The sequence below is a fragment of the Vidua chalybeata genome, chromosome 7, assembly GCF_026979565.1.
Source record: "Vidua chalybeata isolate OUT-0048 chromosome 7, bVidCha1 merged haplotype, whole genome shotgun sequence".
NCBI classification, from domain to species: Eukaryota; Metazoa; Chordata; class Aves; order Passeriformes; family Viduidae; genus Vidua; species Vidua chalybeata.
In genome coordinates, this window is record NC_071536.1 from 7,119,257 (window position 1) to 7,141,149 (window position 21,893).

The 21,893-nt window shown below is 37.9% G+C and overlaps 1 long non-coding RNA gene across 1 annotated transcript in view; it reads right to left on the minus strand.

Moving 5' to 3' along the window:
* Positions 1-286: 286 nt before the first annotated feature.
* Positions 287-21,893, minus strand: part of LOC128791012 (uncharacterized) — a 116,893-nt gene continuing 95,286 nt past the window's right edge. Inside the window, exons 2-3 of the long non-coding RNA XR_008431932.1 lie at positions 566-631; positions 287-475 (exon numbers count right to left, since the gene is read on the minus strand). This is a non-coding gene — a long non-coding RNA (uncharacterized LOC128791012). The remainder of the gene's footprint in view (positions 476-565; positions 632-21,893) is intronic.

The window sequence follows — 21,893 nt, forward strand, 5'->3', positions numbered from 1 at the left end:
ACCCAGTGCAGAAGAATCATTCTGGACTTGGCACTGTGAAAATCCATTAGCAACAAAACATTAGTTAAACCAGAAAGCTTTAAAAACGTTTCCAAAGTACTACAATGCTTCACAAACTCTTATGTGAACTTTCCATCACCTTCTTAATAAACATACAGGCCTAAGAATAAAATCATACCTGTAGGAAAATCCCTAAAATAAATGCACTATGTTGAAAAAAAACCAAAAAAACCAAAAAAACCCAAAAACAAACAAACAAAAAAAGACACCACTAAGCCAGAAGATATTGGTTGCATGTGAGACACAGCTCACATTTTATTTGCTTTTATACTTGGTCTAATCATGAAGCTCAGTGTCTTCAGGGTGTTATTTGTGGCTTCTACTAAAGCACAAGTTCCAACCTTTATCTGCATCCTCACACATCACTAAAGTTCCACATTATCCATCTTGCTCTAAACATACAAGCAGATCTAGCCTGAAAAAAAGTGGCATGATATAAGTAAAAGCTCCTTTTTGAAATAACATATTAAACAGCTATGAAGGGAGGTCAGCACAAACATCTCACATTGTTTTCCACTGGCAAAAGGAATAAAATTCCAGGTATCCTTCCATCCTCAGTGACCAAGTGAAGCTAGAGAATACATGACAGCACTTAGAAATGGATCTTGGAATGTCTATTCCCTTGTCATTCATTAACAGAGGGATTTCTCTGTTTGCCCAGAATTTTGGTTTTCACTTTGCAAAAGCTGGTGTGGGTTTTTTGGTTTCTTTTTTGGTTGTTTTTATTTTTTGCTTAGGTTAGGGATTTTTTTTTTTGTTGTTTTTATTTTGTTGGGGTTTTTTTGGGGGGGTTGCTTGTTGCTCAGTGTTTTTTTTGGTTTTTTTGTTTTTGTCCTCATTTTTTTCAAAATTTTAAATTATTTCTTTCTATACAACAGTGTTTGTGAACACCTGTTTCAAACACAGTTCCTGAAATTTTTGCATTTTAACCAACCAACAATGAGTGGCAGCTTGGATGTAATCTGTTTCCAAGCTGGGTGTAATAGTTGACTCTTCGAATTGAAATCAGCAAATACAGCTAAAATATACAAGCCAATTACTTTTAGGCAAGTTATCAAGTAAATGTAGAAATAAAATCAAATGAGATAACCTACTGCATCTTAATTACTAGCAATATTCTCTCTTGCTTATGAGAATCTAAATATTCATTAATTCTGAGCAATTAACAATAATGAAATGAAAGCCTGTGATGCTGAAGTTTGGAATTAGGTACGCCAGAACTCAGTAAAAGATGCATGAATTAACTTCTTCACATTTTCTATCAAGAGCCCTTCAGGAGCACCGTGGTGACAAAATTATTTACTGTAAATGCATGGGGATCAGGGTGGGGAAGTCTGAGGAAGCTGCTAAAGGGAATGTTTATTGTAGACACAGGGGGTGACAACACCTTTTGCATCTCAGTATTCCATGAAGCTGTGTGTTCAATTCAAAGCACAAATACTCAACTCTCCATCCCCAGTGTGCTCAGGGTTGCTAATACAGTACCATGACACAACAGCTGTGTAGATCTATCCCAAAAAAAAACCAGCAGAAAAAAAGAAAATTACCCAGGAATCATCTGCTTATATATTCTGTTTAAGCCAAACAAGCCTCTGGATCTTACTTGCATAAATTCCCCATTACTTAGGTCTGTTTGAACTGTAAAGTGTTATCACTCCTTCAAAATTATCAGAAAATGCAAATACAGCCTAGAAAGAAGCTTCTGCAGTTTTAAAATGAGGTTTAAGCCAATCTTTCATAAACACATGCTATTCAGTCATGAGTAAAAGATTCTGACACATGAGGATCATGGATTTCCACATCTTGTACTGCATAAAGCCACAAAATAAGAAAACCAGAACCAAAACATGGTGCATGGTCTAGTCTTTCCTCAACCTGCCTTCTACAAAGAAATCTGACATGCCTTTGAGCAACTTTCTTTCCCAATAAATTAATACAACTTCATAAAAGATCTTCAGTTTGTTACTGTTATATGACCTAAATTAATGCAACTTAGGCATGTGATTATCGAATTTTACCCCTAGGACCATCTCACCTGCAAGAGAACTGTTTTTTCCAATGTTGATATTAAGCATACAACAATGTTAAATATGTTAAGCTTCTAAATTCCTGCTGAAAATATATTGGAACTACTTATGTAACTTAGTGCAACTAATAAGAGAACAAATGAGAAATCCCCAAGGAGACGTCAAGGAATAATTTCAAACATTGAGCACAGAATAACCAATTTCATTTCCTTATCATCAGAGGTACCTCTATCTACACAAAGACTTATTACATTATATTCAACTTGAAGGTTAATTAGAAAGTAGGTTACTAAGGGCAAAAGGTTCTGGAGGTATAATTTTTCTCTCAGCTTCCAGTGATTTGATATGATCTATGGTAGAGCTTAATCAAGAAACATTGTAAATGGGGAAAAGTATTCTTTACAAATTCTGTGGATAGGCCACCCCTCTGATTCAGGCCATTTGGACAAGATGTCATATTTATCAAGTTTATCACTTGGTAAGTGTTCTAAATCATTGAATCAGGTGCCCCTTCGTGATCTTCATTTTCTAGAAGTCCTAATGAAGGTTTAGGTAACACCCTTCTGGTTCCTCCACAACCACAGGCTTTTGCTTACTGAGCCTGACACTTGGTGGCTTCTTCCAGGCAACACACAAAAGCTTGAGTAGCAAGACTTTGTCTTAGCTTTTTTACTTTCCCAAGAGAAAATACCTAAGCATGACACTTTGCTTCTCTGGACATTTTACTGCCTTTGTGCCTAATCATTTTCTGGGTCAGGTCTTTTTATAATTTGAAAGTATAAAACATGTGCATGTCTGAGCTGACTCTTTGCCACAGTACAATCCTGCATTTTCCTTTCAAATTAGACTTTTGCAATCAGTTTAAAAAAAATATACAACAGCTACTCCAGAACAGACAGTGGAAATGTTACAATTTATGCTATATAAAGGTACTTTAGAAATTAATTTCTTGAATTAATTATTGATTACTTTAAAGCGTAAAAAATAAGATAGTCCTTAATTGATTTACTACACTATTCTTATGGAATTTTGCTCCAGAATTCTAGCCAAGTTAGAAAATTTAGGTTATTTCAATTATGGAAATTGGAATTAAGTACTAGCTAAAATGCCAATAACACAATGAGCCAAGCTCATACTTCAGTACAAATTCACCCATAAAAGCAAAAGCTTTAAATTAAGTCACCCTCCTCACTCATACCCCACTAATTACACTTGTTTACAGAAGCCACCAAACCAACTTTGAAACACATTAGAAGAAGCCCCTGAAGTCACCAGCTTCTGTGTAAATTTTCCATCCTTTGGTGTGTGATGGATTGGGCTGCTGGGTAGCACAGAGCCCCAGATGGCTGGCTGCCAAAAGGGTTAAACAGATAATGGATGTTATTCATCCAGAAACCTCCTAAGTCATAGACAGAAATGAAAACCAAAGAAAACTAAGTTTTCTCTGCAGGGATGGTTTCTTCTCTTCTGTTCCTGCCTATCCATATATCTGAACCAAAACCCTTTTAACCTCAGGGCAATGCATTATTGAAGCGAGAGCATTGTGTGGTTTCACAGCTATGAAACTGCTCCAGAGGAGCCTGATTGGCTCAAATATTTTAAAACCACAAATTTTGAATTCCACAACACTGGAGGTTGACTTCAGTTTGAAAGCTCAGCTTAGAGAGGTCTGTTTCAGTCCTGGGGGCAACTACTCTAACCTGGGAAATCTTGGAAGTTGAGGCAGTACCTGAAAATGGCAGAGTAAGTTGTAAGTTCTCCCTCTGCCCCTCCCCTCCCATGGTTTGATTTTTTTAGATGATAATCTCTCGGGGTCTGGGTGTTGAGGTGACCCCAAGAATGTAAAAGTCTTTGTTTCTCAGCCCGCGCAGCCAAAAGAGGCGTCTGAATGCGTAAGGTCGGCTTCTCAAGGTTGTTTATTTTCTCTTGTCTATAACATTCTTTCTCTGACCTGCTGAGCTCTGTCTAGCAAGTTGTCCATGGTGTTCTGTGTGCCCTCAGGGCGGTGTTCACATTTTATACTAAAAACTACATTAAAAACTATGTGTACTATGTTTACAATAATGTGCCAATATCTATCATTTCTGTTGGACATTGTGTCTCTACCTTAAACCAATAGAAAAGTGTCACCATCACAGCAAGACAGAGTACAAGAAGAAGGAGAAGAAGGTCAGGACATGCCCAGATTCCTCCATCATGTACCCCCTTGAACCCCATTCTAAAAAGCCCCAAAATTCTATTTTTTCACCCTGTGTTCATTCAACTACCACACTGCTCAAACCCTTGTGATTTGTAATGCCTCATACAAAGTTGGCAGTTTTTCCCACAGGCTAAAATCAAAGCCACAGGTGTTTCTGACTTTGTGCCAACATCTCTGAGCCCCCTGACAGGGTCTTGAGCCAGCCAGGGCAGCCAAAGGGATGTCCTGGGTTCCCACAATAATCCACACATTTCTCAATTCCTATGCAGTGGAAAATGCCAACTCCCCGTGGAACAATTAGGTTAAAACTGTATTGCTAAAAATCCCTCATGAATTGGACATTACTGCTGTAGAGGAGCAATTCATCTGGCCTAAAACCCCATCTCTGAACTCCACTGATGCTCCACCAAGGGCAATTTCCAAGTGGCTGCTCCAAACACCAAGGAGGAACCAGTAGTCACCCGCTCAGCATAACATGACTGCAAAGAACAAGAGTTTACTAGAATGGAAAAAACCTAACTGCACAAGGAATAAACAAAAATAAACACATTTGTATCGTGTTTTTCTTTGTTTTACAAATTCCTGCTCACCATCAGCTTTTTACTAAGTATCAGTCAGGCTCATACAGCAAAATCTTGAACAGTTCAGTGTTTTCATCTCTGGGTTCCTTTTGTTTATTTTGTCCCTGGAACAGTGAAGGCACAAAAGCCAATCTTCAGGTCCCTTAACAAGGACCAAGGACTCATTCCACTGATGGAGTAACTGCAGTTACTGCTATTTTCATCTGTATTGATTTCTTTCCAAACCCTTTTAAAACTGTATCACCTCTTAGGGCACAGACCCAGCAACATTTTTCAGATACCAGTGTGAAATTGCAAAATGTGTCCAAGACAATATTAAAAAGGAGCAGTTCAAGTTAAAAGTGCTATCATGATTCTTTTATAATTATGAAATTACGATTAAATGGAATTTTAGATTACCTTTTTCCAACTAATCACTGATTGCATTTAAACTATATTTTCATTTTTTGATTTTTTTTTTTTTTTTTTTTTTTTTTTTTTTTTTGTTGCTTGGGGGGCTTTAGTGGGTGGTTTTTTTAAAATTTTATTTTACTGAGTGGTTTTTGGTCTGTTTTTTGGGGTTTCTCTGTTGGGGTTTTTTTTGGTTTTGTTGGTTTGGGTTTGCCATGGCAATCCTTAAGCCCTACAAGAGCATCAGCCTGGATGTTTATGTTGCAGAAAGCTTTCCATTATGTGCAATGTATATTACTTAAAATCTCTGCATACCTAATACCTGTCCCAAAATCCGACTTGCTAAACTAATTGGAAAATATGCTGCAGCCAAACAATGTATTTCAGAACTACAGTGCATATTGTCTCATTTTCCTCGCATGAAAAAATAGATGAGAAGTAACAATCTAATCTTGATGACGAGAGTGATTGGTTCAAAAACATTAGCAATAAAAAAAAACTAGCGTTAACAGCAGCAGCTCCCCACGGCTGAATTCTTTCTCTAGTGACAAGAGCACCACCTATAGACCTGCAAAGTCATCCTTTCATGGTGTTTGACCTTAAAACACAGTTTAGCTTCCAGTCTTAAAAGAGTGTAAGAAGTTCCAGCTGTCACCAGGTATTTCTTAAGAGCAGTGTAACAATTTTGAAGAACTTGTATCAGTTAAAGGCATGGTCCCTAAAACCAGTCACACTTTCAGAGCATGAGCTCTAGCAAAAAACTGTGTTGATAAAGATTAGGACATCTGGCTTGAAAGGGACTTCCCACATCACTGCCTTTTAGTGGCAGTCCTTAAAAGTTTAGGATGGTCCTTAAAAGCCAAACACACACACAGAGGTTAATATACAGTGAGCCAGAGTTACCTGGATGAGTGGGTGTGGAAGCAGTAAAAAGGCTGGCTGCTGCTCAGTGGGCTGTTACATCCCTGCACTGTTTTGGCAGCTTCACATGCCCTCAAGATGCAGAGTAAATCCTTCACTGCCAAGGCCTCTCATCCTTTTCACCAGAGTCACTGAGGCTGCACTGCTCACACAAAAAGCTCAGTCCCGAGGGACTTGTCAAGATCCACACCAGCCTTGGCCTGATTATAAATGCACTGGTAGCTGATAACACTTGAACTTGACAGGATGTTAACTATGTTCTGCTAATATGAGAGAATCAAATCACTACAAGCCTTAAAATGCCAGTCTTTTCACTTTATAAAAGCAAGAACAGGATTTTCTATTTCTACAATATTTATAAAGATACCATGGCTTTAAAAGTTAATTTAGATTAAAGAAGAATGGTGAAAAAAATCAAGCAAGTTGCTTTTCCAATAATCTAAAGAGTGGGCACACATGAATAGTATCAACTTTTTCCTAATCACTGCAGCAACTTCCCACTTTGGAAGAAGTTAAAACTAAACCAGAACAGAACACTCTTCAGAAAAAATTATTCTCTGTGCTTTTCTCTTTAAAAAAAAAAATCATTTTGAAAGAGTTAAATCACAAGTAGCATTAGGCCTAGGCAAGCTCCAATTCCACCTTGTGCCTGTTTGCAGGAGTGTGTAACATAACACACTCTGTATTTGCATTCAAACCATCTAACATAGCATGAAGTTTCCCCATCTCAGCTGCATGTCATGATAAGATATAAGAAGAAAAGCTCTTGGATCATCTTTTTCCTGTCAAATTAGTGTGATATTAACATAAAAAAAAAAGCCTGATTCTTTGCTTAGCTAGTAAAAAGAAACATGTCAAATTCTCTAGTGTTTTTCTTGATTTGAAAGCACAAATTTTTAAAAAAAACCAAAAACTACTGGATTTGCTCAATTTTTTCTCATCAGTCATACAAGTCACCTCATTAAGAACAATCAGACTACTTATGTGCACATTTTAGGCAAAGAGATTTGCAAAGCTACGGCAATTAGTGCTGCAGTTACTCAGTTCTTTTCTGGAGTGATGAACAAAATATAAGGGGTTTAACAATCAAAGCCAAACTTACAGCAGTGTATACCAGCTTCCCTGGTTTATTTCCCTAGGAGTAACTGGTTCTGTTTTGTGTACTCTGAATGAAATCCTTTAAATCATCAGTGCTCATTCCCTGCTGTTCAAGACTGCACATGACCAAAACAAGGATCTATACTTCACTACAAAGGCCCCCTTGGAAGCCTGAGCTCAAGAATCAATTAGAGAATAAGGCCAAGGAAACCTAGGGAAACTGGCTGGATCCTAAAGGACACAACAGTAATATTTAATAGTATAGAGAGTTCAGCCTGCTACTGGAAAATCAGAAGGAACGCTTGGAAAACAGTAAAAATAATTTTCATTTTCGCACAACCCTATGGACAATACCCGGCGCTTCAGCCAGAAATCAATCAAGATCAGGACTGTCCTTCACCCATAAGCACCTCAAAATGCTTTAGCAAAAGCACAGCTGATGAATCTTGGTCACTGCTGAAGAGTTCGAAGCCAATGAACCCTGTGGGGAATCCAGGGCATCCCTCTCTGGCTGCCCTGGAAGGTCTGGGACCCTGGCAGGGGGTCAAACACCCCCTGTACAGAGCCCCGAGAGAAACTGTCTCTGATCTGTCCATGGAAAAGAGTTTTCAATCTTACAGGATGAATTACAAGCTCTGAGTGTTTGATATAAGTAGTAATTAGTGTGGCAGGGGTGCAAAAGTAGAATTTTAGGACTCTAGATAAGGGGTTCAAAGGGGGCAAGATGGAGGAAATTGGACGTGCCCTTGTCCTTTTCTTCTTCTTCTTCATGCCCTCCATATTTCACTGTGGTGTTGGCATTTTTCTGTTGGTTTAGGCTGGGGACACACTGTTCAACACGGGTGATAGATATTGGCATGTTATTGTAAATACAGCACACGTAGTTTCTAGTGTATAATGTTTGTAACATCCCACTGAGGGGCAGAGCCCCACACGCTGTCCTGCGAGACAGACCTGCTGCAGGTCAGAGAGAAAATAGTTTAGATAAGAAGAAATAAACAACCTTGAAAACCAGCACAGACTAATTACAACTCCTTCTTTGGCAGCCGGGCTGAAAGACAGAGACTTTCTACAATTGGGATCATTTAAATATCACAGATCCCAACAGACCCCAGTAAGTGGAAACTGCAGAAAAGCAGACTAAACAGAGAATTGTTATATATGCAAGTCCCTATACACAACCATATAACTTTGTTGTAGAAGACAGAAGGCTTCAGACATTATAACCAGAACAGAGAAATACCAAACAAAGATCTCTTGGCCTTGATGACAGTATCAACACACCAGGAAGATGTCCAGATTCCTAAGTTAAAAGTAATTCCTAAAAGAAATAAAAGAGTAGCTTTTTAGATACTTTACAAAGCTCCCACATCTTATGAGAAAGAGACTTATCACTAGCACATTTAAATGGAGCAGTGACCTTTTAGGTGTGCCAGGATTCTTCATTGCATAGCAGCTATGGGCTTATACAACAGAAACCAGCAGAGTTTGGAAGCTGAATTGCAGCTGACATAGATACAATGACTGGTTGGGAAAGTCACCCTTGCAGCAGCAATCCCACCTGGGATGAGCAGGAAAGCAGGAATTTGCCAAAGGTAGAGCTCTGGAGTGATGACATTATGGGATTCTAACTGAGAGTAGCAGTTCTACGAATCAGGGTCAGGGGATGTCATAGGGATGGTTTTGCAGAAAGAATGTCCAACACCTACAGATGGCCTGAGGCTAAAATGCCAGGCAAGGTCCTGTCTAGGAGCCATGATTCCTACATGGAATAGTTGTAGGATTCTTCACAGCTGGAGTCAAGCTGTTGCTGCACTCATGTGCCCTGTGAAAATTCAGGCAATTCAAGCCATTCTCTTATACTACTGTATTAGACTTTCAGCTGATGCAATATAATTTATTATTTAACAGCAATTTAACTTTGCAGTCTCTTTTATTAACTTAAGGACATAACGATGCTACTAAATTTAACTACTGAAGGATTCACAATGAGAGGCCACGAAAGAATGCATTGAGATTGCAGTTGTAAGAAAACACCAGTCTTCTGATTTGTTTGCATTAATTAGCAATAAACTTATAATAAATCTATACAATCAGCACTAAATTTGTGAAAATAACTGGCAGAGAGAAGGACTCCCTAATGAGAGCTCAATCGAGAAGACTAAAAGCAAATTTCAGAAGCTAATAGGTCTAGGGCCTCCTACAACCAGAAAAATCAGGGTGGAAAAAAGATTTTAGTTACCTTCTCTTTCACAAGGCAGACATTTCTGATAACTGAAGTTACTATGAGAGGCAAACCCTCACATTCTTATATTTAATTCTACCCCATCCCATTTATACTGGGAATTGTTTCCAGAACTCTTAGAAATAAATACCATTTTTCTAGCCTAAGCAGGAGAAACACTTTTCTTCCCCAAGTCAGGCTCACACTGAGGACAGCTATTAGATTTCCTTTTGATGGATTTCTCTCATGTATTTAATCCACCATGGGTTAGTAGGCTATTTGCAGGAAGTATATTTGGCAACAACCGAGTTGTGATTATCACAATCATGACTTTCTGCTTCTGCCTGCTCAGGCAGCAAACAAAAAATATTGAATCTGGACCACTGCACAGCAGGCCCCTGGAAATCCCTGCAAGATGTGTGTGCACTTACATTCATCAGGATTTTTTTTTAAAAGATGATGAAATTTCTTTTTAATACGATGTCACGGACATGGTCTGATTTTTGGCATGGAAGGAAATAAATTTCCAGCAGTATCAGAAGTCAGGAAGAGCACACAATTCAATGTCACTTCCAAATCAATGAAAAGCATTTCAAGTTTTCCAGCTGTCAAGGTTTGCCTTTAACACTTGTCCACATACACATACATGAAATATAGAGAGTATTTTTTTCTTTATCATTTATTACCATATTTTATATATATATATATATATATATATATATATATATGTGACAGGTTTGCACCTGAGGGACACCATGACTCTGGATTTTGAAAAATTCTATTTCAATGATGATAAAACATCCCCTATTCTTGCTCAGACCTAAATAGCCATATTCAGGATCTAGTAGTTTCAGCTGGACACAGAAGCTGCTGTTTGGAAGTTTGTCTTCGTTCCACATAAGAAGTAGGCATAATTCTGAACACAGATGAAGCAAAAGGGGGGAAACAAAAATATAGCAGAAAAATTAACAATTCCCATTCCTAAACATGCTACAATTATTTCACAAAGTTTTGTACTTCCCTAAACCAGATTGGGCTTGGTGTATTTTGAGTGTTCTCGTGTTTCCAACTCTCCTTCCACCAGGATTCCTTGCAAAGCAGAGTATTGCTCAAGTAGTTATTAGATTAATCTGACCTAGTTTAGCATTTGAAATTAATTCTCTTCAGAAGTCTATCCAGAATGACAACTCAAGGAGATCTTGAGCTTAAGAAAAAAAAAAAAAATCCAACCATCCCACAGGCCTTTTGGCAAAGTTCCTCAGCTTTTCTTACCCAAGTGTTAAAATTTTGGACAGACATAACATCATTATAAGACAGTTATAACAAAAGGTGCTATAATACAATTTGGAACAAAAAAATCACACAAAAAATATCAATTTTACACTAGGCTAGCCAGGACATTTCACAAAGAATTCCTATGTATCACAACTCAGAGTGCCATAAAATTGAAGTAGAATTAAATAATGCCTTGGTGCTTCAAGTAACAAAAAAGCAGATTTTAAATTATATTTGTCAGGCAAAGTAATCAGCAGTGGAATATGAAACACATAAAGACCATAAGAACAGAAATAATTTACAATTTAAAGCAGGTATTTCCATATTTGATGGCATAAACATGTAACTGGCTAGCAATTTTTGTTCAAAATAATTAAAAATGAGGGGGTTTTAAGCTTGATTTTAATTTAAAAAGAAGCTAAAAAATAGGTGAAGTATTTCTTGAAGCTTGAAAACTTAATTATTCTGAAACATGTTCAGGTTTTGGAGTAAAGTAAGAACTAAGCCAACAGAACACCAGGAGATTCTAAGGAGAGGTTTTACAGGGTGGGCTTTTTTGTTTGGGGTCAGGGTGTTTATTTGGAGTTTCTCTAATTTTTTTTTTTTTTAATAAAGTCGGTTCAGAAGACTGAGATGACATCCAAGTGCCACAACACACAAAGTTGTGTTGAGCCTCATTTTGAAATTCCATTCATTTAAACTTTACCATTCTAGATCTGTTTCTCATAATTTTGAATATATAAACATTAAAACCACATAAAAACAACAAAAGGGGGCTTGTTTATTATTATTTCTATTTCAGCTGAAACAACTTTAAATTAAACCTCTGGCTTAAAGAGTATTTGCAAACCAAGAAAATCATCTGGCAGAACTGAGCTGTAAAACACAATAGTGGCTGAAGTGATTATTAAAATAAAGAGCTGTACCAAAGCATCTTATCTATGGCTGCAGAATAATTGCTTATCCAAAGCAGATATTGCCCTCCTAATACTTGTAGACATTGAACAAAGGATGGGAGTGAATGGAGATGAGCACTGAATCCAGGCAAACTGACACTGGCATGGGTGGATGTATTCCAAGAACAGATAAATGCACCACTTCCAACCCTCAGCCTGTTTTCAGGGCTCAGATATAAAGCACGCAGAAAGTCACTGCTCTAACAAAACAAAAAAGGAAAAAAAAAAAAAACCAAAAAGAAAAAAACACCTCACACCCAAACAAAAAAACAAGAGGAATGGATTTTAATACTTCCTTGTTCAGCTTCTATGTGATTATTCCATCTCCACTGGAGATTACTCACTGGCAACAAATGATAAACTCACTTTTATTTCTTTTTTTGTTTTTAATCTAACTTCAGCCAGACTCTCATATTCAGCTTTCCCATTACTGCTGTCAATCTAGCTACCTGAGGGAGCTGAGGATAGTCTCCAATTAAAATGTTTATTGAATATCTCAACATAAAAATGTGTAACATCACACCTGTCCAGCACTATGGTACATAAATATTGTGTAGCACAAGCACCGTGTCAAATAATGTCTGCACTCAGGCCAAGTGTTACCAGCAGAGAGAAGCTTCTGGCTCAATAAAAATAGAGCATTTTCTAGTAATGTAGAGAGCATGAACATATGAGTATTATTAAACATGAGATTTATCTGTCTTTTAAACAACTCTAAACAAATTTACCTATCAAAAACAAGTATGATCCTAAAGGGTACATGATGGCCATTTGCCCCTCAGCTTTGTGTCCATTAATCTTCAATGAAATTGATGCATTTTAAACTGTCCTTTGTATCCATGATAACTGTGGTTCTGAAACAGTACAGACTTCAATACACTAAGTTTGGTGTACAAAAATAAGGCATCTGTTTGTCAGAAGAAAAAGGATTAATTTATAACCTCTATAATTAAGGTGTAAGGAAATCTCAAGCTGTTGAATTTTTTTTGAGCTAAAAACATTACATACAATACAGTACCCCAATAACAGTAAGAGAAGGCACACAACAACAAGGGAAGATGATGGTTTGCAAAATGCATAAAAAATGAGCTAAAAAGCTAGATATGAAATTCTACATTTCAGCTCAATTGATGCAACTGTCCTCATAATCCTTTCTGCTGCCAGCTAGGAAAATGTCCAGAGCATGTGTTTAAGCAGCAGGCACTAAAACCTGTGTGCATGTTTGACTAGTCCTGGCAATGTGCACAAACCCAGGGTACACTCACAGGTGAGAGGTAAATCCTCTTTCCTCCTGAGATACATCTGAAAAAACATTCCCTGCCCTCAAAACAGAAGGAATGTACACGGGAGGCACAGAACACAATTTACATGGGAGGCAGCATCGCTTCATCCTCCTCTGAGTCCTCCTCCTTGCTAGGAGTGATTTCTCATCTGGCTACCAGGATGAGCTGCATGCCAGGGAAAGACAGGTCTTAAAGGGGGGAACTTGAGTGGCTTAAAAAGTTCTGGCTTAAACACTCAGAGTTGTTTCAGAACTTGACTGTAAGTCAAGGTAATTCTCATCTCCATCCTACAGATACAAGAGGAAAGAGTGAAACTCACTAGTTTATTCTACCTTTGTTGAGTTTTTGGTCAGATGGTCAGATTTAGGAAAAGGAAGCTTCTTGAACAAAAAAAATGACTGCTGGGAAGAGCAGTATTTGCCTCATCACTATGACTTGCAGAGAGCAGAATACTCTTCTTCACAAAGGGTAGAAAAACTTGGTTTTGGGAACTTTGAAAGGGATAAAATGAAGCTGACACAAGTTGGTGGCCTTAAGTCCTTTGTGAGACACTGCCTCTGTATTGTGAGAGCTGTACAGACACACTGCCAGTCACACCTCAGGGAAGGGATAGCTTTTTCATTTAGGCCAGCAGGAAATGGAAATTCTCTGGAAATTTGAAAATTATCGCCAACTCCTGACTTTTTGTGCAAAATCCCAATGTGTAACATCCGGGTATTTTGCAAAGCCATCTGGTTGCAAACCTCAGCCTCCAATAAATGAAATGCAGCTCAGCTATGAGGACTTTTTCCTGTAACATCTTTATAACATAATAGGTAATTAAAAACTAGTTATGTTGCCTAGTGTTATAAAATGGATTTCAACTATATGCAGCAACTGCTCTAGAGTTTGGAGCTGTTTTTAAAAGAAAAAAGTCCACTACATAAAAACATGGCCCAAAAAAACCTTGCAAGGTAGTTTTAATGAATCTTTCATGGTTCAATAAGCTATTGTATTAGGTCATTCTCCTGATGAAGCAATGCTCCAATCTCATTATATTTAGTCAGAAAGAAATAAGCTGCTAGTGTTATTGGATTTCTTATAATTAGTTAAAAAGCAATTTTTTGAAATTTCCTTTGCTCATAGGGTTTGGAAAAAAACCAAAAAGTTGAGACAAGTAATATTGTGCTGTATTTAAGTAAAATATAGTGCTCCACACACAATAACCATTCCCTGCCATCCTACAGCTGGGATGTGCTTTAAGCTTCGGGGTAAGTCAGCCTCTTTCTAATACATCCTTCCTTCCCCCTCCTGTCATCTCTACTTTTCCAAACAGCAAACCTGAGAATGAGCTCAAATGGCTGAAAGCTCCAAAGGAAAAACACCAGGGAGTCCCCATAGCTGGTGGTAATTAATAGAAAGTGAATCAGATGCTTTGTATAGCAGATAAAGAAAAAGCCCAGTCAGAATAACCTGCCTCATCATGACATTGTGTTCCCAACAGAAATTAATTTTGTGAGCTGTGGGAGTCCGAAACAAACATGTGAGGGCTAAAAAGACCTAATGCCATCATCTCAGCATGGAGAGGAAGATTGAAAGGTACTTTCAGAATAACGGTTACAGTCTCTGGGTAGGGACAATGTTTTCCCCCTGTGGTCTTTATGAAAAAAGAGTAGAATAAATAGTGCCACATGTCTTCACAGCTGGAACATCTGTGACTGAGAGGTTGGCACAAATTCATAATCTTACATGACCACATGAATCTAGCTATAATTGACAGGCACGACCGTAATGACAAAATCCTATCGATTTTCTCTGGGACCAGAGCTTCTTAGGCTTGCAGCACTAAACTGTGTTAAAAGAGCCCGAGTTTCTCAAGCATTCACAGAGGAAAAAGTATTCTCACATTTTATAATCTATACCTGATTTCTCACATGAGCCCAAAGGCAGCCTGCAGAAGTTGATATAAAGGCATCTGATGAAGGTTGCTAAATACACAGAAACTCATTAAGTGCCTGCTTCAGAAGAGCTGGAGTCTGAAAAAGCCTTTAAAAAATACCAAATATGCTTATCCTGCTTCTGGGCAGAAATCTGCTGTGAACACAGCTAGAAATGGGCTCATTGAACTCCATGGAGCTCTCTAAAGCTCTTGTTTCACATGAGATACAATGTATGGAATTGCAAGTCCTTGTATGTAGGTGATAAAGCAGCACGTCCACAACAAAATAAATGCTATTTTATAAAACTTCAGCTTCTTATGCAACATGCTGAAGGCACTTAGAAGTTTTACAGTGAAGCATGAACTATATTACCCCAAATAAACAGCATGAAAACACAACTGGGGGGAGCAAAAGCTCAGATTTTCAAAACCTCCTCTCTCCTCCCCACATTAAAGTTTCTTCTAGATTCAAGATTATTCTAGTATAAATTCCTAAAGACATGATTCCATCTTTATACCAGCCAGTGTTCTTTTATTCCCACTAAACAGTGTTTTGCAGAAAAATATTTCCCAATAGAAAACTCCAAAACATTTCACAGACATATTTTATAAAAAAGAAAATAATAGGTTTGCTAAGGCATTCACAAGTGTGCCATGCATGACTACAAACCTCTTTCAGCTGTGATCAAGACATCTTCCGTATTTATAAATTTTAAAAATTAAAAGCAGTCTTTTATTTACTGCGTAGAAGCTTTGTTTTTTTTTAAGAAACTGTGATGAGATTGTGAGATTCTTTTTTTCATGGCTTCATTTCTTGCTTTGGGGAGCACTGCTTTTTTAACATGTTTGTACAAGAGATTCAAAGACAGACAGACACTGAAATACTGCAGAGATAGACAGGGACACTCCTTCCCTCTGTCCTGGATTCCTATCCCTCATTCACACTCCTGGAAATGCTTTTGATAACAATAAAAAATGTAGAATTCTTTTTAGTGCTTGGCAACACCACTGCTAAATTCCAGTAAGAAACAAAAGATTTGCAACTGGCTGGGATTTGGATCCAAAAGAAACAAAGGCACAAAGCTGAGAAGGGGTGAAAAGCCTCCCATGAAAGCAGTCACACTTTGCAAAGTCCAAATGAAGGAAAACACAAATATTTTCAGGAAGACTGAATGCAGAATGCAGGCCCTTGGAGATGGTAGAAGTTTCAGGTTGCTCACTTTTGTACTATTTTTGCCCGTGCCCAGTGACCTCCTGACACCACGCCTGTCTCAAAACAGAACCACTGCTTCTCACAGAACAACCACTCTAGGGAGGCTGTTTTGAATTATTTCACATAACCTTACTTTATAAAGGGTCTATAAATCAGTACTGATTGTCTGCTATACTACAGCCACTGATCTAAATTGTAACTATTATTAATGCAAAAATATTTATGAACCAAAGCTATTCCCTTCCATTTCTCTCTCTTTCAAACCTGCTGAGAGCTGTATAACTAAGCACAGGAGTGCTCTCCTTCAGTGCACTCTGGGAAGTCAGTGGTGATTGCCTCATCCTCAAACAGGAAATTGGAAACTCAGAGTAGGGCAAGAAGTTTAACTCCAGCTATGGAACAGCTTCCATAAAAGGGTTAAGTAGACAAGGGCACTTCAGTGTGGAGGAGAGGCAGCTGAAGGAAAGGTAAAAACCAGCCAGCTGTGAATGCAGGCACTGCACAGAGAAGGTGAATGGAAAGCAATTATTCTTTTATAGAAGAATATGGAAGCATCAAACTAAACCAGCCGAATGAAGATCCCTCACAATGTGCAATGGGGACATTTTTGGACAATCTTATGTCCCAGGTGCACAGCTAGGGACTGTTCCAGAGCCAAAAGACTAAACTGGAAATCTCCTTAACTGGATTTAGCACACACTTGCAGCTTGATTGTGTTCAGAGACATGCTCACCATAAAGGTAAAAATCCCCAGGAAGCCCCACACAGCACACTGTTGAACAAGTACTTTCTTCTTAACCCATTTTAGTTCCTTTGCAATGACCCAAACAGAATGCCAGCAAAGTGGATTTTTCCAATATACCTTATCTCCCTATAAATTAAATGTATTCCCAAATCCTTTTAACTGCCAGGTTTTATTATTACTTCCACCACTTAAAAAAAACCATTCCAACAATTTCCTTAAGAATCACTGAAGCAAGGCACTGTTCAAATGAAGGAGACTGTGCAAGTTGACTTCATCACGACTGTAATGACCACTGGTATATTTATTTATTACTTATCTCAAAAAGCATGCTATGCTGGTTACTCTGCTCACAAAGTGCTGGTGTTCTGCACAGACAAGGGCTACACCAACTACAAATTACAGCCCTGAGGGACGAGGGCCTCTGAAAGACTTTGGTTTTCTTCACAGGGAGCTCCCTTGCCCCCAAAGCCAAGCCCAGCTCTGTAACTCTGCTGAATGCCTGGCACAGGAATTGCTTGACTCACAGGATTGTTTGACCTCGTCGCATACATCAGTCATATTTCTAGGCTGACACAATTAAATGGGGCTATTTTAGAACTGTTCTCCATATTCAAAGTTTGTTCTGTGATTTACATGCATTAGCAAAAGCAGCATCAGCTGCTCCCTGCCAGTGCAGTTGAGCATATTCCTGCTACTAATTCAGCACACATATCCCAGCCATTGCCCAGGGAATGCAGTGATTAGGCAGCTTTCCAGTAAACAGTCCTTAAAACAGTTCATAAAAATTCCATTTAGAAAAAGCTTTGTTTCTTGCTTGAGAATTTGATAAGATATTGCAATAACTGCTTAGGGATATATTTCAAGTCCACCAAGTGAGTTAAATTCCATTTCCACACACACTATCATTGCTTTTGCAGTTTAAAATACTATGTAGTAGCTCTTGTGTACATATAAGGTCCAATTAATTTGGGTGCTGCTTTTTTATAAGCACACACTTAGAAAATCCTAAAAACACGCAATGAAAAAGGTGAAAATACCCATAAAACATTCCACAAAAGGCAGATTCTCAAGCAGAAATCTAGTGGCATTACCTGAATCAGAACTTGCCCAGACCAAAATCTGTTCTTAAAAATGGGGACAACACAGCATCACAGTCTATATATATATTTGGCATTCTACCTGAGGTAATGCCCTTAATTCACAGGTCCCAGAAATACCCAGAAACAGTCCATTTTATAGACTACAAGGAAATCAAAGAATTACTAAATTTTTGGCACAGTAATTCTTAAACTTAGAGCATCAGTTTCTTATCCACAAATGGAAAACATTTAGCTTGTTTTAACAACTTTCTATAAAAGACAAGATTCAATCGCAACATTTATTATCTAAAAGTGTTTTGGTCGAAATAAAAATGAAACTCAAAATTATGATCCTTTTTATGATAATAGTTGATACTTATTAAGCAATAAACTCTTGCTCTCTCTTGTTTTTATTTCCTCAAAAAAGCAACATACTAAAATTCAATGTAATCTCATGTGTTCAGGCTCCATTTTCAACTTGTTTTGAGAAAAGGCTTTATAACAGCTTCATTGAAGGCTCTTTAGGAAACTAAATCTTCCTAGTTTAATAGAGTAATATGAGGGCATCAAATGAAAAGGAAAATGAGCTGTCATGATAAAGTACTGCTGAAAGCCTTAGTACAAACTGCATGACAAGCTACAATAAAAAGAATTATTTTGTTCCTTTTGTTTTAACCAAAGTCTTAACATTTAGGACATGTAAGCCACTGCCACTGTAGAGTCAATCTCTTTTATAACTGGATGTAACTAGCCCTAGCAAATGTGGCAAAAATTGAAATGCTCTCAAATGGTCTTTGCTCATGCACCAATCCATCCACACCGCATCAGATGAATCTTGTAGTCGATAATACTTTCCATGCTTACATAATGACTGCAATTCAGAACCTTGCAATCCACTTTCCTAAGATAAATTAACATGGCAAAATGACTCAACCTCCCTTTTCTTCTAAGGGTAAGTGCAAAGCAGTTTGATGCTCACTGTAGCTTTAAAATTTAATCCAAGAGCTGATAGTTTGCAAGATGATTACAGTCTTTCCTATGTCAAGAGTGGATTCTATTTCAAATTAGTGGCTCTAAACAGCTAAATAAAGTAAATATTTCAGATAAACTACACTTCACACATAGTTACAACAAACTATTGCATTATTAGGCACCTGTCAGAAAGACTTGGCAGTTTCACAGTGAAACACTATTCCAGCTGATGCATTTGGACCATCACAGTCAGGGTTTGCCATTGGCATAAAATTCCAAATAGAAAATGCCAGCAATCTTAACCACTTGACAAAACAACAGGTAAGTAGGGAAATACACTAATATGCTGAGCTTACCCCTTTCAACTGACAGTTTTGCATGCTTAAAAAATAAGCTAATTTTTCCATTATATATTCAGCTTGAATACTAATGCTTTTCCTTAATTCAAGGTACATGGAGGTACAACTTAACTTGTCCTTTCACAGAAGCAATGCCCAACTTTGCATGTTTTTCTTTACTGTCTCCTCAGATTATAATTCTAAAGTCCTTTTTGATTTTTATGCCATTTCCCTGGTTTCATTCTTCAGTGCTGTTAAGTGAAGTGCTCTTCTCTTTTCTGTGGAGCTACACTGAGTTACAGCAACTGAAAATCTGTGAATTGCTCAGTAGTTACAGGCTTTTTCCCCTCCTTGTTCATGCTTAGATATTTAAAATGCAGTATTTGGATCCATTCACAATTAATGTCACTGATACATGAATAATAGGTACAAAGCTGGGTCAAGCTCCCTCAGGAGGGTTTGACACTTCCTTCAGGAGGACTAGAATTCCACCCAGGGTTTCATTTTCTGTTTGGCTGCTTTTAAAAGATAAGGCATCTTGAAAATGATGTTTCTATTTAGGGTTCTTACTATGGACCTCACAGGCACTGTAACTACAGAGCGGTCCTGTGTCAAACAGCCTAATCCAGCTGAGGCAGCAGAGCATTCATTCCACAGAGCAGGCATTTGGGGTGCAACAATGACAAGAGCATGAAAATGCAGCATTAACAACTGCTTCATAGCAAAGAGTAAGCACAAGCCAAATCTCACCATTTCCTTGGTAAGATCACACATAATGAGACAGTGAAAGCCAATGTTTTGGACTTGCAGGCCATTTTCCTCGAGGTGGGACATCTGCTTATTGCAACGGGTTTCAGTTTAGAGCTGAAGGCATGCCTTTGATTCTACTTGACATCCTACTTTAAAATTAAAATAGCAGTCAATTGGGATAAATATAGGCAAAAATTATAATTTTCAATACCTGTTCACACCTTATTTCCCTCTAAATATCCTCTAAAACGATAGGGAACAGCAGCAAGGAAAAACATGTTTGTGTCAACGGGGCCTGGATGGACCATCCCAGCTGGTTGATACAACAACTAACACACAGATAATGTGAGAGGTTTAGCAACCTTTAGTGTTTAAACACCTTTAGTGTTTAAAATTCAAGCAGCAGAAGGCCTTCCAGCAGAGTTTCACCCAGCTTTGGGACAAACCTTCTGTTTGCATCATCAGTTTCTTTGTTTTCCAGCTGAGTTGCCCAGCAGCAGGTAGTGCAGCATCACTAAAGGAACAGAGCTGTAGCACAAAGCAGCTCAAACCACCAGAAACACCAAATAAAGGGCCGAGCTAGTTTTCTCAGCAGTCTGGTTGTGGCAGTCAGACCTGAAGTTACTTTTTGGAAGTGTTCTCTCTAGGGTCTGAGAGGACTTACATATATTGGAATACATATAGCAAAATGATAATGCAGCTTCACAAAGTGAATCACAGAAAACCTGTGCTGGAGCAGTCAGAATTCAGAAGGGATTTTAACCTCAGTCAGCACCCTCAGTTATTTGGTTTGCCTCCCTTAACCTTTGTTCTTGGCCTTTTCTTCCAGCTTTCTACCAAATGTGATATAAAACCACGCTAATTAAATAATCCAAATAATCACATGCGCTATGGATTTCTTTAAAGATGGGATGAAATACATACTTATTCCTAAAAACAACCCTAGAATAACTAAAACCAGTCAATGCTAGACTGTTGTTATAAATTATTGCCTACAGCCATGGATGTTCCTTGATAACAGTGAACATGGAAGAGGAAATATCAATCCAACCTCCTGGTCTGCACTATGAGGACATTTGTTCCAGTGTTCTATTCAACTGCATAGATCAATATCCAGTAGAGAGATCCTAAAACTGCTTATTGACCAGCATTTCACAAAAGCATCACAAAAAAGTTCAAAGCAACCTTATAGGAGACAAAATGTGGACTTAATAGGGGTTTAACATTAAGAATCCCATCCTTGAAATAATGCAAACTGATTTCAAAGTGAGGTTAGGTTTTCAAATGTTAAGAGCATAAAATTGAAGAATGAATTTAATTTACTGTCCGTTCAACATTGCTAATGTAAATTATAGGTAACTGTATTGGGTCATTCTTGACTAAATTAATTGCTATCTATCATTATGACATTACTAAAGGCTTTAAAAAATTCTGTTGTTAAATGCAATCAACTTTAAATTAAACTATGTGTATTTGGTCATTTTCTTAAACAATGACTAGGGAAATATATCTTAAGGTGGTAGTAAGGATTTATACCTCCACAACTTTTGATGTAAAATTTAAATAAGCTGGAATTTGAAAAGCAAATGAAGCTTTACTGCATTTTGCCCACAAAGCTCTTCCTTCCTTTTTGATTTACCACTGGTCTCCACTCATTAGATCAAAGCTCACAAAGTATTAACCCCTTTTGAGACCAACCAGCATTTTCACCCCAATTTAGAAGTCACTGAAGGCAATGAAAATGACTTCTGTCAGATTCAGTTAGGCCTTCAGTGCTCAGCAGTGAAAAGGAGTAGGACTGAGAGGGTCTGAATAACTTTGCTAATGCTGAGGATATCACATGGCAGTCAAACATTTGGAAAA